The sequence below is a fragment of the Capra hircus genome, chromosome 19 (genome assembly GCF_001704415.2).
Source record: "Capra hircus breed San Clemente chromosome 19, ASM170441v1, whole genome shotgun sequence".
Classification (NCBI taxonomy): Eukaryota; Metazoa; Chordata; class Mammalia; order Artiodactyla; family Bovidae; genus Capra; species Capra hircus.
In genome coordinates this window covers 45039207-45053705 of record NC_030826.1, presented here as the reverse complement: position 1 = coordinate 45053705, position 14499 = coordinate 45039207, and the positions used below count along the sequence as shown (strand labels likewise).

Sequence of the window (14499 nt, the reverse complement as noted above, 5' to 3'; positions counted from 1 at the left end):
CCTTCCTTTGGCCAGAGCCTTCCCCAGTCTCCCACTGCAGGAGCCTCCATCCATGCCTGTCCCTGGAAGGGTGGACTGGCCTTGCAGACTTTATGCTGTCCTTCAACCTGGCCTCCTGGCCCCACTGCAACCTGCAACCTGGGCAGGCCTGTGTCACGACCACCTCTGGCACCAAGGAGCTCTGTCCCATATCGCTCCCCCGCCAACATTTACTGGTCTTCTCACACCAGGGCCCCAAGGCTCCAGACTCCCTTTACCCAGAGGAATGAAGGGAGGGCCCGAGGGGCACTCAAGGACCCTTCCTTCACCCCTCTTCCACCCCCCATTCCTTGCCTCCTTTCTCATCCTCTTCCCACACCTGTTGGCGCCACAGGCCAGCACACCCTAAAGCTAAGCTGGATCAAAATAAGAACCTATAAGAGGTGCCTTTAGAGAGCACAAAGCCTATTATACAGATGAGAAAACAGAGGTCCACAGAAAGAAGTGGCTTGTCCAAGGCAAAGCTGGACCCACGAAGCCAGGTGAGGCTGGCTGCACTGCAGGGAAGGGCGCCGGGGTGTGGGGAAGCCCTGCTGGCTCCTCATTTCCACTCAGTGAGGCTGCTCCTCATCCCAGCATTCTGAGGGGCTCCCTGCTCCCTGATTGCACCTATCTCCCCCACCCCACTGGGTCCCCAGCAGGCCTGCCCAGCCCAGGAGCATGCCTGAGTTCCACGCCCTGGCAGGGCTTGGCTGGCCACAAAGGCCAGAGCTGCCCCCCAGACATTTCCCAGGAGGGGATGCCATGGTGTGGTGCCCTGTGCTCCCCTGGGGGCACTCGCCCTTGCTTGTGAATTCTTCCTCCCAGACAGCTGCGTTTCCCCTCCAGCAAGCAGACTTCCTGTTTCCCCTGCAGTCATGTGCAGCACTGGAGATCAGGGACCATCACTTATTTAGCACTTCTATGCCAGGCACTTCACAGATACTATGTTGCTTAATCCTCAGCAACAGCTCTGTGACGTGGCTGCTGTCATCTTGGTTTTACAGATGAGGAAACTGAGGCAGAGAAGTTGGGCGACTGTAGATTTTGTCTGACTCTAGGAGTGATGGCCTCAGAGAGCAAGACCCAGGCTTGGAGATATGAGTTCTTTCCTCTCCTCCCACCAAACCCTGTCTCCTTGCTGCTTTCCATGTCCAACCCATTGAATATCTGGATATTCAACCCATTGAATCCAGGCTGCCTGCATTCAAATCCAGCTCTGCTGTTCCCAAGCTGCCAATCTCAAGTGTTTTATTAACCCCTTGTGCCTCACTTTCTTCATCTAGAAGATACACGAGATGGGAGGGATGAAGGACATAAAGCTCCAGGCATGTACGAAGCCCTCTAGTCGTGATGGCTGTGGTGGTTACTGTGTGTTTAGGGCTGTCCCCAGCACTTTGTCCCCTGGTATGTCATCAACCTCATTCCTGAGCCCTCCCATCCCTGACTTGACAGAACACACCAGAATTTCCCGAGCCCCTTCCCATCCATCACTGGGAAGGATGCTTTGGGCCAGAGCAAATCTGGCCCCTCTCCGGGCAGCTCAGTCCTCACCAGGGTGGCCGAACAGACATCTGTGATCTGGTCGAGTGTGAAAGAGAACCCAGAGGGCAAGGGCAGAGGGATCTTTCCAGGATGCTCCATTCAGGGATTTCAGCTCAGAAATGGACATCCTGCCAGTAATGAGCCAGGGCCTCTGGGGATGGGGGTTTAGCTCTACGGGCTGGTGCTGAGGCCAATGAGGCTGTGGCCGTGGGACTGATCTACAGGATGGCTGCCCTCCCCCTAAACACGCCTTGACACCTGGCCCGAGCTTCCTGCCCACACACGCTCATGTCTGAGATTCCACCCACCACAGATGCATTAACTTGCATTGACTCACAGCTCCTTGTCCCCAACAGTGAAGTGCATGTTCCCCGGGTGGAGGTCACACTGTGAGCCTCACTTCATACCCAAGTGCAAGTGGCCTTAAGTGGAGTGTCAAGCAGCCACCCTCCTGGAGCACCCCTCCACTGCCTAAGCCCCAGGCAAGCATCTCACCCAGCCTTCAACCTCCGATTCCTGGGTTGCCTCCATTCTGAAGACTGTCGTGGGCTCCCAGACCAAAGTAACCTCTCCTCCCTCCGTGTTTTCTCACCTTACTCAGGCCTTGTCTCAAGGGGCTGAAATGATGTTTCCAATTCCATGGCTGTGCTGGCATGAGTTCCCTGAGGACGGAGATTGTGCCTCCCCTCACACTCCCACCGTATCACGCACACATGAACACAAGCACACTTGGCTGACGAAAGGACCAGCCGGGCCCATGACAAGCACGCGCTGATTCTCCAGGGGAGGAATTAAAGAACTCCTTCCCGAAGGGCCTGATCCCCTACTGCCATTTTGTAGCCCCTCAGCCCCTTTCCCCAGGCCTCCAAACATCCGGAGGGTCCACCTACACACAGGACAAGACTCCTCGGTTCCGCTGAGGAAGTTCCTCCATTTAGGACTTGAGACGATGGCTGGGCTCCCAAGAGAGGTGGGGACCCGCCTGGCACCGGCAGCTGGTGAGGGGGAGGGCGGAGGGCCCTGCCAGGCCTTCCCAGCTGGGCAGGGCTATTTATACCAGCTCCTGCCCAGCCCGGTCCTAGGGCCCTGCCACCCTCCCCTACGGACAGCTCACCCTCCACCCCAACCACCCACCGCCCAGCTGGGCTGAGGACAGACTCAGGCAGCCAGACGGACAGGGTGGCAGGTGCCAGCGGGCGACAGGCGGCTCCTGAGGGCTCAGGGTTGACCTCTCAGGATGAAGGACCTTCTCCAAACTGGCTGCGCTTCAAGGTCATGCATGGTCTCATCAGACTCCCACCCCCTCAAGCCATTCACCAACCCACGGCACCTCTGTCTCCAGAAGCTGGAGGTGGGTCTGCCTGGTGCTGACCCGGCTGAGATGGACGGCATACAGTGTGAGGCCCCCAAGGGTCCTGTGACGGTGGCCCTGTGGACCCACAGACTCTGTTGTCCACCCAGCACTGCCCTGCCCTGCAGGGACCACGTGCCGTGGTGAGGGGGCACACCACGCTGTCCCCTACCCTGCTTCCCTTAACGGGCCATGTGAGTTGAGGACCCGCACCCAACCAGGTGGCCTCCCTTGCAATCAAACTTACCTACATTTTTGACCTTAGACCCTTCCAACATTGTAGTATTCGATCGATTAAAGAGGCCTCAGGAGTCATCTAGTTCAGGGTGTTTTTTGTTAGCTATTTTTTTCCAAATATACACCCCCCTTTCCTCTCCCCAGTACACAAAACAGATAAAGAGGGACCATTCCTCCAAAAGCTAAATGTAGAATTATCATGCATGCACACTCAGTCGCATCCGACTCTTTGCGACCCCATGGACTGTAACTTGCCAGGCTTCTCTGTCCATGAGAGTCTCCAGACAAGAATACTGGAGTGGGTTACCACTTCCTTCTCCAGGGAATCTTTCCAACCCAGGGATCGAACCTGCATCTCCTGCATTGGCAGGAGGATTCTTTACTGCTGAGCCACCTGGGACGCTCCTATGACCCAGCAATTCCACTCCAAGGTAGGGCCACCCAAGGCGGATGGGTCACAGTGGAGAGTTCTGACAAAACGTGGTCCGCTGGAGAAGAGAATGGCAAACCACTTCAGTATTCTTGCCTTGAGAACTCCATGAACAGTATGAAAAGGTATAGACCCAGGAGAACTGAAAGCAGGGATTCGATTGGACATGTGTTCACCAGTGTTCACGGCCACACTATTCACAGCAGCCAAAAGCTGGAACTAACCCAGTGTCCATCAGCAGATGAATGGAAAACAAAATGTGGCAAATCCATACAGTGCAACATCATTCAGCCACAAATAGGAAAGACGTTCTGAAACATGCTACAACATACGTGAACCATGACATTATACCAAGTGAAATAAGCCAGACACAGGGCAGATATGGTATGACTCCCCTTACATGCGGAGCCAAGAACAGGCAACTTCATAGTGACTGGAAGTAGATTAGAGGCAGCTGGGGGCTGGGAAGAGCAGGATACAGTTTCTGTTTGGGATGATGAAAAGTTCTGGCAACAGCAGTGATGGTTGGACAACACTGCAAACATAACCTGATGCCACTGTGCTGTACACTTAACATGATTAAACTGAGAAAAGGAGGGGGCAGGGACCCACAGGCCCACCCCTCCACCTTCCCCTCACTCCCCATCTGTGGCCATTCTGCAGGATGAGAGCCACCGGTCTAGTTTAATCACTTCCTTTTCTGGATGGGAAGACTGAGACCCAGAGAGAATTTGTTGTTTTCCCAGGTCATGCAGCCACATTTGGGCAGGGCTGTGGAAGGCAGGTCCAAGGGTGCACCCCAGGAAAAGGGTCCAGGGTCCATGCTTAGGCTCTCCAGTCTTGGGGTGGGATCCATGGCCGAGTCTCCTAGAGTCATGCCTTTCTTGGGGTCTTGGTCCACTTGCCCTCAGCTTCTTTAATGGCAAGGAACTATCTCTGCCAGCCCCAGATAGGGCACCCTAAGATTCCAACCCAAAGAATCAGTGCCTCTTCAGCTGACTGGCATGGGTTCTGGGAGGAAGTGGGGGAGATGGAACAAGGAGGGAGCCAGAACACCTCCTTTGTGGGCCTTTCCTCTCTCCTCCAGCATGACCACCATATTTCCGGAAACCCTACAATGGCCCAGAGCTTGGTGCTCCACCTGCTGGCTCCAGGACAGATGCCCTTCCTGTTTCTGGGTCCAGAGGAGCCCAATTCTGGCCTGGGGCAAGATGGAAACTTCCAGAAGGGGAAGGAAAGTCTTGAAAATGGGCAGAAAGAAAAGAGTCAAGCATTGGCCTTGGAACTCAAGGCCACTACCTTTCTACTTAGCTCAAGAGGCCACTCAGGACCGGTGGACATCACAAGGGGAACCTGACAAACTCAGGGACACAGGTACCCTGTGAGTGGGGCAGGGGCCTAGGAGGCCCAGGTGCACCCAACTCCTGGAACTTCCAAAGAGCTTAAACACGAGTGGCAAGGGCCGCTTACCCTGGTGCTTTGGCAGGGAGCTCGTGACAAAGCGAGAGGAGGGACCTAGGTCAAGAGTCACAAGCTACTACTTTTTTCTACCCATCCGCTTAACCTCCCTAGAGCACACTTGGGCTGCACGGGTGCTAAGCACAGCTCTCTGCCCTCCCAACCCAACTCTGAACCTATCTCAGGGCGAGCCAAGGAGAGGGAGTTGCTTCAGAGTCCAAGGGGCTCACATGGCCCATAGAGCAGATCTAGATACCCCAGTGGTCACCTTTCATCAGGATCTCCCTGAACCTTGCCCATCAGCAGCTGATTCATTGGCTCAGTAGGCATGAATAGGTCCTATGGTTCTCACCAAAAGTTGATTTGGGTGGCTTCAGGACCAGCCTTATTTATACCCAGGAAGGGAAAGGTGAGGGTAGAAAGGGTCCACACACTGAGCTGGGACCCAGGGTCCAGAGAGGAGTCAGTGAAGAAGCAACTGCAAGAGCCTGGGAGCCTGGAAGGCCCAAGCCTCCTGCTGCTTTCCCATCTTGATTCAGCCCCAGCCATCCAGCCTGGAGCCCTGCGAGCAATAAACACACGGAGTGCACTGAGATGCCTGCCCTTAGGAGAGTAGGTTAAAGTCTTCCCTTGGTAAACAAATTCATTTCCTGCCTGTTCACTCAAAACACATTTAAGTGATGATTGAACTGGGGAGAGTGCCAAGCATTGGAAACATGGAGATGAACTGAGCCACAAACCACAGGGCACCCAGACCAGGAGGCATCTGTCTATTACAGACCAACAAGCATTCCTGTAGCACCTACTTGGTCTGGGTGCCGTGTGTGCCATGAACAAGTGACAGAGGGCCCCCAGGCACCTGTAGCTTACCACCCAAGTAACCCTCATGCCAGACAGCATATGGTAAGAGCAGGGGCATCCTGGAAGAGAGGAAGCAGGTCCCAGGGAGTGGCGACCAGGAAGGCCCGATGAAGGAGCAGGCACTGAGCTGGTGAAGGATGGCTGGGCTCCCTTGCGGGGGTGTGGGGGGTGATGCTGCTGGGGTGCCAGGGAAGAGCCCCAGACAAGAGGTGGCAGACAGAACAGCAGCGGGTCCACTCCAGCTAGAGTCCAGGGACCTTACAAAGGAGCAGAAGAGGGGAAGGGGGCCCTGAGTGCCAAGTTTTACTCCGGGGACCTGTGCAGCCATTGAAGGTTCCTGAGCTGGGCTTTGGAATGTTAATCTGTTAGACATCATCTGGAGAAGGGAACGGCAACCCACTCCAATATTCTTGCCTAGAGAACCCCATGGACAGAGGAGCCTGGTGGGCTACAGTCTAAGGAGTCACAAAGAGAGAGACAAGACTGAGTGACTAAGCACAGACATCATCAAACTGCAGAATGAGGCTAGGGCGTGGGTACCAAGAGACAGAAGCCTGGGAAAGGAGTCGGGGGAGGAACTGGGGGGACAGTTTATGCTAAGGAGAGTCTCAGGCCTGTCTGGCTGCACCCCCCAGAACATGGCATCCGGTCCCATCATTTCATGGTGAATAGATGGGGAAACAATGGAAACAGTGACAGACTTTATTTTCTTGGGCTCCAAAATCACTGCAGATGGTGATTGCAGTCATGGAATTAAAAGATGCTTGCTCCTTGGAAGAAAAGCTATGACCAACCTAAACAGCATATTAAAAAGCAGAGACATTACTTTGCCAACAAAGGTCCATCTAGTCAAAGCTATGGTTTTTCCAGTAGTCATGTAAGGATGTGAGAGTTGGGCTATAAAGAAAGCTGAGCACCGAAGAATTGATGCTTTTGAACTGCGGTGTTGGAGAAGACTCTTGAGAGTCCCTTGGACTGCAAGGAGATCAAAAAGTCAATCCTAAAGGAAATTAGTCTTGAATATTCATTGGAGGGACTGATGTTGAAGCTGAAGCTCCAATACTTTGGCCACCTGATCCAAAGAGCTGACTCACTGGAAAAGACCCTGATGCTGGGAAAGATTGAAGACAGGAGGAGAAGGGGATGACAGAGGGCAAGGTGGTTGGATGGCATCACCAACTTGAGGGACATTGAGCAAACTCCAGGAGTTGGTGATGGGCAGGGAAGCCTGGAGTGCTGCAGTCCATAGGATCACAAAGAGTCAGACACAACTGAGCAACTGAACTGAACCCTGGAACAGGTTTCATGGGTCTGGGGTAAGCCTGTTTGAGCTGGACCCCTAGCACTTCCCATCTAGGTTAGTGGGGCCTGTGGCTGTGGGTCTCTGGACAGTGGCCTGAGGAGCAGAGAGGGAGCAGTGAGCAAGGATGAGCCACATGGAGACAACGGGAAGGAGGAAAGGATGACCAAGATTTTGAGCCAAGATGATCAGAAAGATGGAGATGCTGTCAACCAAGAAAAGAAGAGGTTAAGCAGTTTGGGGGAAAAGACAGAGGAAGTTTGTGGGACTGGTGAGACCTGCAGGCTCCCTGGTCCAGACAGTGTTGGAGAAGCAGAGCTGAGCCCAAGAGAAAGAGACTAGACGTTCAGATCTGGGGGATCCGTCCTAGAGCTAATGATGCTTGAGGCCTCGCCTCCTCCAGGGGGCACTGGGAAAAAGAGTGAGACAGTGGGGGAAGCTCATTGCAGGAGTGTTGGATGCCAGGAGCCAAGGGAGTAGGGCATGAGGATGGGGGCGGGGACCTCACTCCAAGGGCGCTAGAACTTCAGGCCAAGAGGTGGGGAGGGCCTTCCGGAAACCAGCCAGAGGCAGGTGGGTCGGGCTAGGCTCAGCCAACGTTGGCACCGAGTGCCCGGGTCTGCTCTGCTTCCTGGTTTCCTGATCAGGAGACAGGGGATGCGAAGCCAGTAGACTTGGACAGAGTGAGTCACCCTGCCCTTCCTTCTTTCCTCTGCTCCTTCCCTGGGCCTCTTTTGTCCCCACCCTCCTCCCTGGGTGAGTGTGGGGATGCATCCTAAGCCTCTAGTCCAGAGCTGTGTCCTGGGTGTGTGTGGGGGTGGGTGGGTGGGGGGCGGTCCCTCTCTGCACCCACAGTGGGACTTCCCAACCTGATCCCCACCTGGGAGCTCATCTCTCTTGCCCTGGGACTCACAATCTGGGTCTCTCCTTCAGGTGGTCTTGGCTGAAATCTGGGCCTTTGGACTTTGGTCAGCCCTGTCTGGATCTGTCACTCTGTACTGTGTGACCAAGGTCACTACCAATGTGGTAGGAACCAGAAGGTGGTAGCCTGGTATGAATGTGAGAGGGGGGGGGGGTTGTTCCAGGCCAATGGTCCCCATTGCCATGGGTGACAAGACCCGGGTCTCCTGCATTGCAGGCAGATTCTTGACTGTCTGAGCCACCAGGAAAGCCCAACAAGACCTACACATCTCCCTAAAAATGGAACCAAAGTAAAAAGCTATTCCCTCCTGCTGGCAGCAGCCGCTGAGGATGGTTTGGGTGTCTCTCTGCATCTCCCTCTCCCTCCCTAAAATCTCAGGGCTCCTGAAACACAACTCAGAGCTCTACTGGCCAAGCGACCCCTTGGACATTCTGTGAGTGCCTCTGATGACTCCCTCAGCTCCCCGACTTCTAGAAGCCACCTATCGGGACCAAGTGGGCACCTCAGACCACCTAAGAGCCCAGAGGGGCCACGGCTCTGGGCAGCTGTGGAGGGAGAGAAGGTGATGGTTGGGGAGAGGGTGGGACATGCAAAGCCAAGGGTCTCACAGAGTTGCCAGTAGAGGGAGGGGCGAGCCCTGTGGGCTGTTTCTTTGGGAAAAGGAGGGAGGGGAGGCAGGCGGGGTGGGGCAGGGCCTCGGCTGGAATGTTACAGCTTCTGTTCTCCAAAGCAGCTCCCAGAGTGCCTGGCCTGAGGCTCCTGGCTGATCTGATAAGATGTGACAAGGCGGCCTGAAAAATGTTGAAACCTGTAAAATGCTGAAACCTGTTTTTTGCTGCGTTGTGAGCATGGGGTGTTTTTTTTTTCCTCCTTCTCAATTTCATAGGAAAGTGGAGTTGATCTGAGTGGAGAAGGGAGGGGGTAGGAGAGAGGGATTGTCCCCTTCAGGCAAACCGAGGACCGTGGGGGGGTGGGGAGCACAGAGCAGGACGGTCAGAGCTAAGGGGGAGGAACAGAGGGTGAGAACTGGGAGGAAGCGGGGAGAGGGAGGGAGGGGAGGGAGGAAGGGAGAGGCTCCTGCCTCTCTGGCCTGTCAGCGGCTCCAGCTTGGGTCCTCAGGGCTGGACCCACAGGACCCAGAGGACACACAAGCTCTGGGCATCTTCCTTGAGACAGGTATGAGCCCAGGAAGGCTGGGCCCATAGGACCAGAGGACACACAAGCTCTGGGCATCTTCCTTGAGACAGGTATGAGCCCAGGAAGGCTGGGCCTGAGCCAGGGGGTGTCCACTGAGGAGAAAGGAGGCAGGCCCAAGGCCTCCTCCTCAGACACCCGAAGGTCTCCTGAGGGGCACCAGGACCCCAGGTGGACAATGTGTCCCAGGGGGACAGGCTCCCAAGTGCGCTGGCTTTGCTGAGCACTCTAGAACTCACGTCACACTTGGTCCGTCAAGTCCTGACCCTTCAGAGCTAGAAGCTGCGGCCCAGCCTCTGCCTCCAGACCTGTACAGGGTGGTTACACCGCTTCATGGATGAGGCAACTAGAGCCCGAAGATGCTAAGTGACTGGCTTGGAGGTTTATGATACTCCGCCAAATGGATTCTCTCCAGGAGAGAGGACACAGACCTCAGGACCCAGAGGACACACAAGCTCTGGGCATCTTCCTTGAGACAGGTATGAGCCCAGGAAGGCTGGGCCTGAGCCAGGGGGTGTCCACTGAGGAGAAAGGAGGCAGGCCCAAGGCCTCCTCCTCAGACACCCGAAGGTCTCCTGAGGGGCACCAGGACCCCAGGTGGACAATGTGTCCCAGGGGGACAGGCTCCCAAGTGCGCTGGCTTTGCTGAGCACTCTAGAACTCACGTCACACTTGGTCCGTCAAGTCCTGACCCTTCAGAGCTAGAAGCTGCGGCCCAGCCTCTGCCTCCAGACCTGTACAGGGTGGTTACACCGCTTCATGGATGAGGCAACTAGAGCCCGAAGATGCTAAGTGACTGGCTTGGAGGTTTATGATACTCCGCCAAATGGATTCTCTCCAGGAGTCCAAACTTATCAACCTGAGAGATGCTGTGTGCGTGCATGCATGCTAAAGTTGCTTCAGTTGCGTTTGACTCATTGCAACCCTATGGACTGCAGCCCACCAGGCTCCTCTGTTGATGGGATTCTCCAGGCAAGAATACTGGAGTGGCTGGCTATGCCCTCCTCCAGGGAATCTTCCTGACCCAGGGACTGAACCTGGGTCTCTCATGTCTCCTTCATTGGCAGGTGAGTTCTTTACCAATAGCACTACCTGGGAAGCCCCTGAGAGATGCTGAGCATTCTAGAAACCATGGTGGGACCAGGGGTCTCTGGGGTGCTCCCTGGGTACAAAGGTAGATGCTTAATAAAAGCCCGGGGAATGGAAGTGTCAGCCTGAGAAGGTTCCCGCTCCAATCTCTTGCTAGTTGGGAGTCAGGGGGTGGGAGGAGCGAGACATAAGATGCCCTGGAGGGGCTTGACATAAGCCTTCTGTGGATGGCCACAGGCCTTAGCCACTCTATCACAGTGTCAGGCCACACAATGTCCAAGTCTTGGGACCTTGGCTATTATCTAGTTCAGCTCTGGGCTGAAGCCCAGACTTGCCCAGGTTGCCTCCATGGCTGCGGGGAGTATAACCCAGGCCTTGTGCCCCACCAGCCACAACTCTGCCTCTGTTCCACCATGTAGCTCCTTCTCAAAGGCTCCAGTCCGAGGACCGAGGCTTCATTCAATACACGTGCATCACCTGCCTGGTGTGTATAAATACAGCCTCCACCCCCTCCTCAGTGTGCCCTACTCTAGTGCCTGAGAGATATTCCCGCAGGTGACCACGGTCAGTAGCAGAGTGTGAGAAATCCCATCTCACTCTGTGCGATGGACACTGAGGGAGGGGAGGGAGAATGAAAAGAGGGTGGAAGAGGCAGGCTCTGAGCGGCGCTTTGAAGGTAAGTTCAGCTTAGACATCTTTTACACCTAGACCTCTGCCATTTTTTTTTTTTACCTCCAACTCCACCAATAAGAATTCTGATCTAATCTTCTCATAAACCATGTCTGCATCTTTAGCTCATTTTAGTTGTATAACATTTTTCCCCTGCCCAGCTCCTCCAGCCCCTAAGTTATATAAAACTGGGGTTACTTTCCCATTTTACAGATGGAAAAATGAAGCCCTTACAAGGTTAACTTGCTTATTCTAAGAAGGCAAGTCTGCTGGTTCCCAAACTGGGATTTTGCTGGGTTCCTAGACTGCTTTACCCTTCAAGCCCAGCTCTGGTAAAAGACAAGATATAGCCTACCCAGCTGTCTTACTCATTTTGGGCTCCTACTTATCCATCAGGGTCCAATTTTAAAATCCCCTCTGGGCCTCTTTAGTGGCTCAGTGGTAAAGAATCCACCTACCAATGCAGGAGACACAGGTTTGACCCCTCATCCAGGAAGATCCCACATGCCACAGAGCAACTAAGCCCGTGCACCACAACTACAGAGCCTGTGCTCTGGAGCCTGCGCTCTGCAACAGGAGAAACTACTGCAATGAGAAGCCCATGCACCGCGAGGAAGAGGAGCCCCCCTCGCCGCAGCTAGATGAAAGCCCATGCACCGACGAAGACCCAGCACACATGAAAATAAAAACTAAAAGCTCCTCTAAATGTGTCCAGTTTAAGCCGTTCCCTCTGGGTATTTCCCAGTTTTTATACACACCTCAGGAGGAAACACTTTATATTGAATTATCCATTGACTCTCTGTTTTTCCTCTGAAACAGTGTTTTTGAGAGGAGGAACCATTGCTTTCATTTCTGTACACTGGGCAGAGTGCTTGGTTCACCAAGAGGCCCAGCACACCTGCCTCTCCCGCCACACTGAACGACTCCACCTGGTTACCGCAGTCATTCCCACTTCCCCTGACCCCACAGGCTGCCACCACGACAAGCTAAGGGCCCACTGGGTCTCTGGGCCTTATCACACAGCTGCGGCTTCCACAGGCTGCAAATCCTTTATCTGAGTCTTAGGAAGGAGTCCAGGAGGGAACACGGGAAGAAGAGCTGCTGGGCTGGGAGTTCACTCTCACAGCAGCTCCCTAGGGCTCCTCTGAAAGCCGTGTCTTCCACTCAGCACACATCGTGGTAGACATGGCCCTGGGCTGGGCACTGGGAGCATAAAGAGGTCCGTGGAGGCACCTCTGGTGCTGCAAGAACTCCCACCTGAGCCTGGGAGCTGCCCCAGGTAGCCCAAGCTCCTCCCTGACAGGCGACGGGATCCCCACCTCACACCCAGGCAGCAGTGACCACCTGCCCTGGTCAGGGCTGGGCCCCAGGGGCTCCACCTACCTCCACTGCCCCGCCCACTCCCTTCCACCCTGCCTTTTGGACAACCAAGACTGTGACTTTACCAGCTGGCTGCTATTCAGGGATGCAGGCCGCGGCACCAGGGCACTCAGCTCACTTGGGGTGGTTTTGAAAAATACAGACAGCTGGGCTCCAAAGCCAGCCCCGCTGAATCAGACTCTCTAGGGAGGAGTCCAGGAACCTGGATCATAAAAACCTTCCCAGAGTATGACAATAGCCCAATATAAGATGATGCAATACGAAGTGCCCAGCATACCCGAGAAAGTCCTTTGGCCCGAGATGTTTAACCTGAATCTCTGCTGTTAGAAGTAACTTTCAGCTGTCAAGAAACACGAGGGATAGAGGAACAAACCGAATGCCACTATGGGGAAGCGACCAGACAAACTCACAAAGCTGCAGGCCTGAACTCGCCAAAAGTCCAAGTCGTTTTACAATAGTGTGTGGTGTATGCGTTCAGGAAAAACAGTGGAGGGGTGTTTCCGCGGGTAAAGAATCCATCTGCAATGCAGGAGACGCAGGAGACGTGGGTTCAATCCCTGGGTCAGGAAGATACGCTAGAGGAGGAAATAACAACCACCCCAGTATTCTTGCCTGAGAAAGCCCATGGACAGAGAAGCCTGGCGGGCTACAGACCATGGGGTCGCCAAGAGTCAGACGTCTCACCGACCACGCACGCACGCACGCACACACGCGTGCACGCAAACCTATGAGACAGAATCATATAATCGGAAACCGGCTTGAAAATCCTAGTCATGAAGTCATTTGGGGGCTAACTGGAGAAACCTGAATCGTTAGGAATCAATAGTTTCGTTAAGAGGGATAACGGTATGTGGTCATAGGGGTCAGCCTTACATTTTGAAACTCAGGGGGTGAAGAGTCAGGATGAGAACTTACTCTGAAACGGTTCAGCAAACCACTGTGTAGCTGGGGCAAGGGCGGCGGGAGGAGCGAGAGGGGAGCAATTACAGCAAATGAGAAACACTGGAGCTAGGAGGTGTGGCCACGCGTGCTCCTTGAATTGTTTTCTCTGCTCTCCTGATGAACAATGTTCATAATAAAACTTAGGAACATAAGAAGCTCAACCAACTCGTGGGGCCTTGTGGACACGCCCCGCGCGGGTCTTGCACCCGGCTTTGCCCGCGCGGGCACGGAGGGCGGAGGAGTGTCCGACCCGCAGTGGCCCCGGCCCGGGCAGCTGCAGGTGCGCCCGGCGGGGCGGGAGCCGGGAGCTGCGCAATCGCTGGGCGCTTAGGGCGCCGTCTGCTCCCCCCTTTCAAGGCGGGTATTTCCACCGCATTCCCAGGAGCGCTTCCGCGCGCCCCGTCCCCCCACGGCGCTGAGCACGCGCAGGTGAAGACAGCCCTGCCGGCACCTGGACTTGCCCCCCTCTCTGTTGAGGGAGGCTCCACGCAAGTTCAAAGCGGCGGCTGCCCCTCCTCCCGGCCCCATCCCCATCCGCAGGCGAGGCTGCCTGAGCGAGCCTCAACATCTTCCTCTGCGCCCCTCCAAATTCATCAGTCCCGGCGACCCGCCGCCCGTTCCTCTGCTGGGTCTCCGCACTCACTCTCCCTGTTCTTTCGCTCCAGGGCCACAGGCGCCTGGTTTTGCCAGCATCATCTCAACACCGATGGCGCGTCCCAGGTGGCTCAGTAGTAAAGAATCTGACTGCCAATGCAGAGATCCCCCGTTAGATCGCTGGGTCAGGAAGATCCCCTGCAGAAGGAAACAGCAACCCACTCCAGTGTTCTTGCCTGGAAAATTACATAGACAGAGGAGCCTGGTGGGCTACAGTCCACGGAGTCTCTAAAGAGTCAGACAGGACTGAGCGACTGAGCGGGCACGCAGGCCCTCTCAATGTTCCAGCACTCAGAGCTGTGGGTCACTGGCTCTCAGCTTTGGCTACCCTGTCACATGGCCCCAGGGGCGCTTTAAGCTATTGATGCTGGGGCCCCATCCCCAGAGAAATGGATTTAACTTCTCTGGGCGCCCCCTCCTCTCTGTGGTGGACTCCCTTCCTCCATTAT

At 55.1% G+C, this 14499-nt stretch overlaps 1 protein-coding gene across 1 annotated transcript in view; it reads right to left on the bottom strand.

Moving 5' to 3' along the window:
• Window positions 1–14499, bottom strand: part of WNT3 (Wnt family member 3) — a 54429-nt gene that overhangs the window by 13978 nt on the left and 25952 nt on the right. The window lies entirely within an intron of this gene.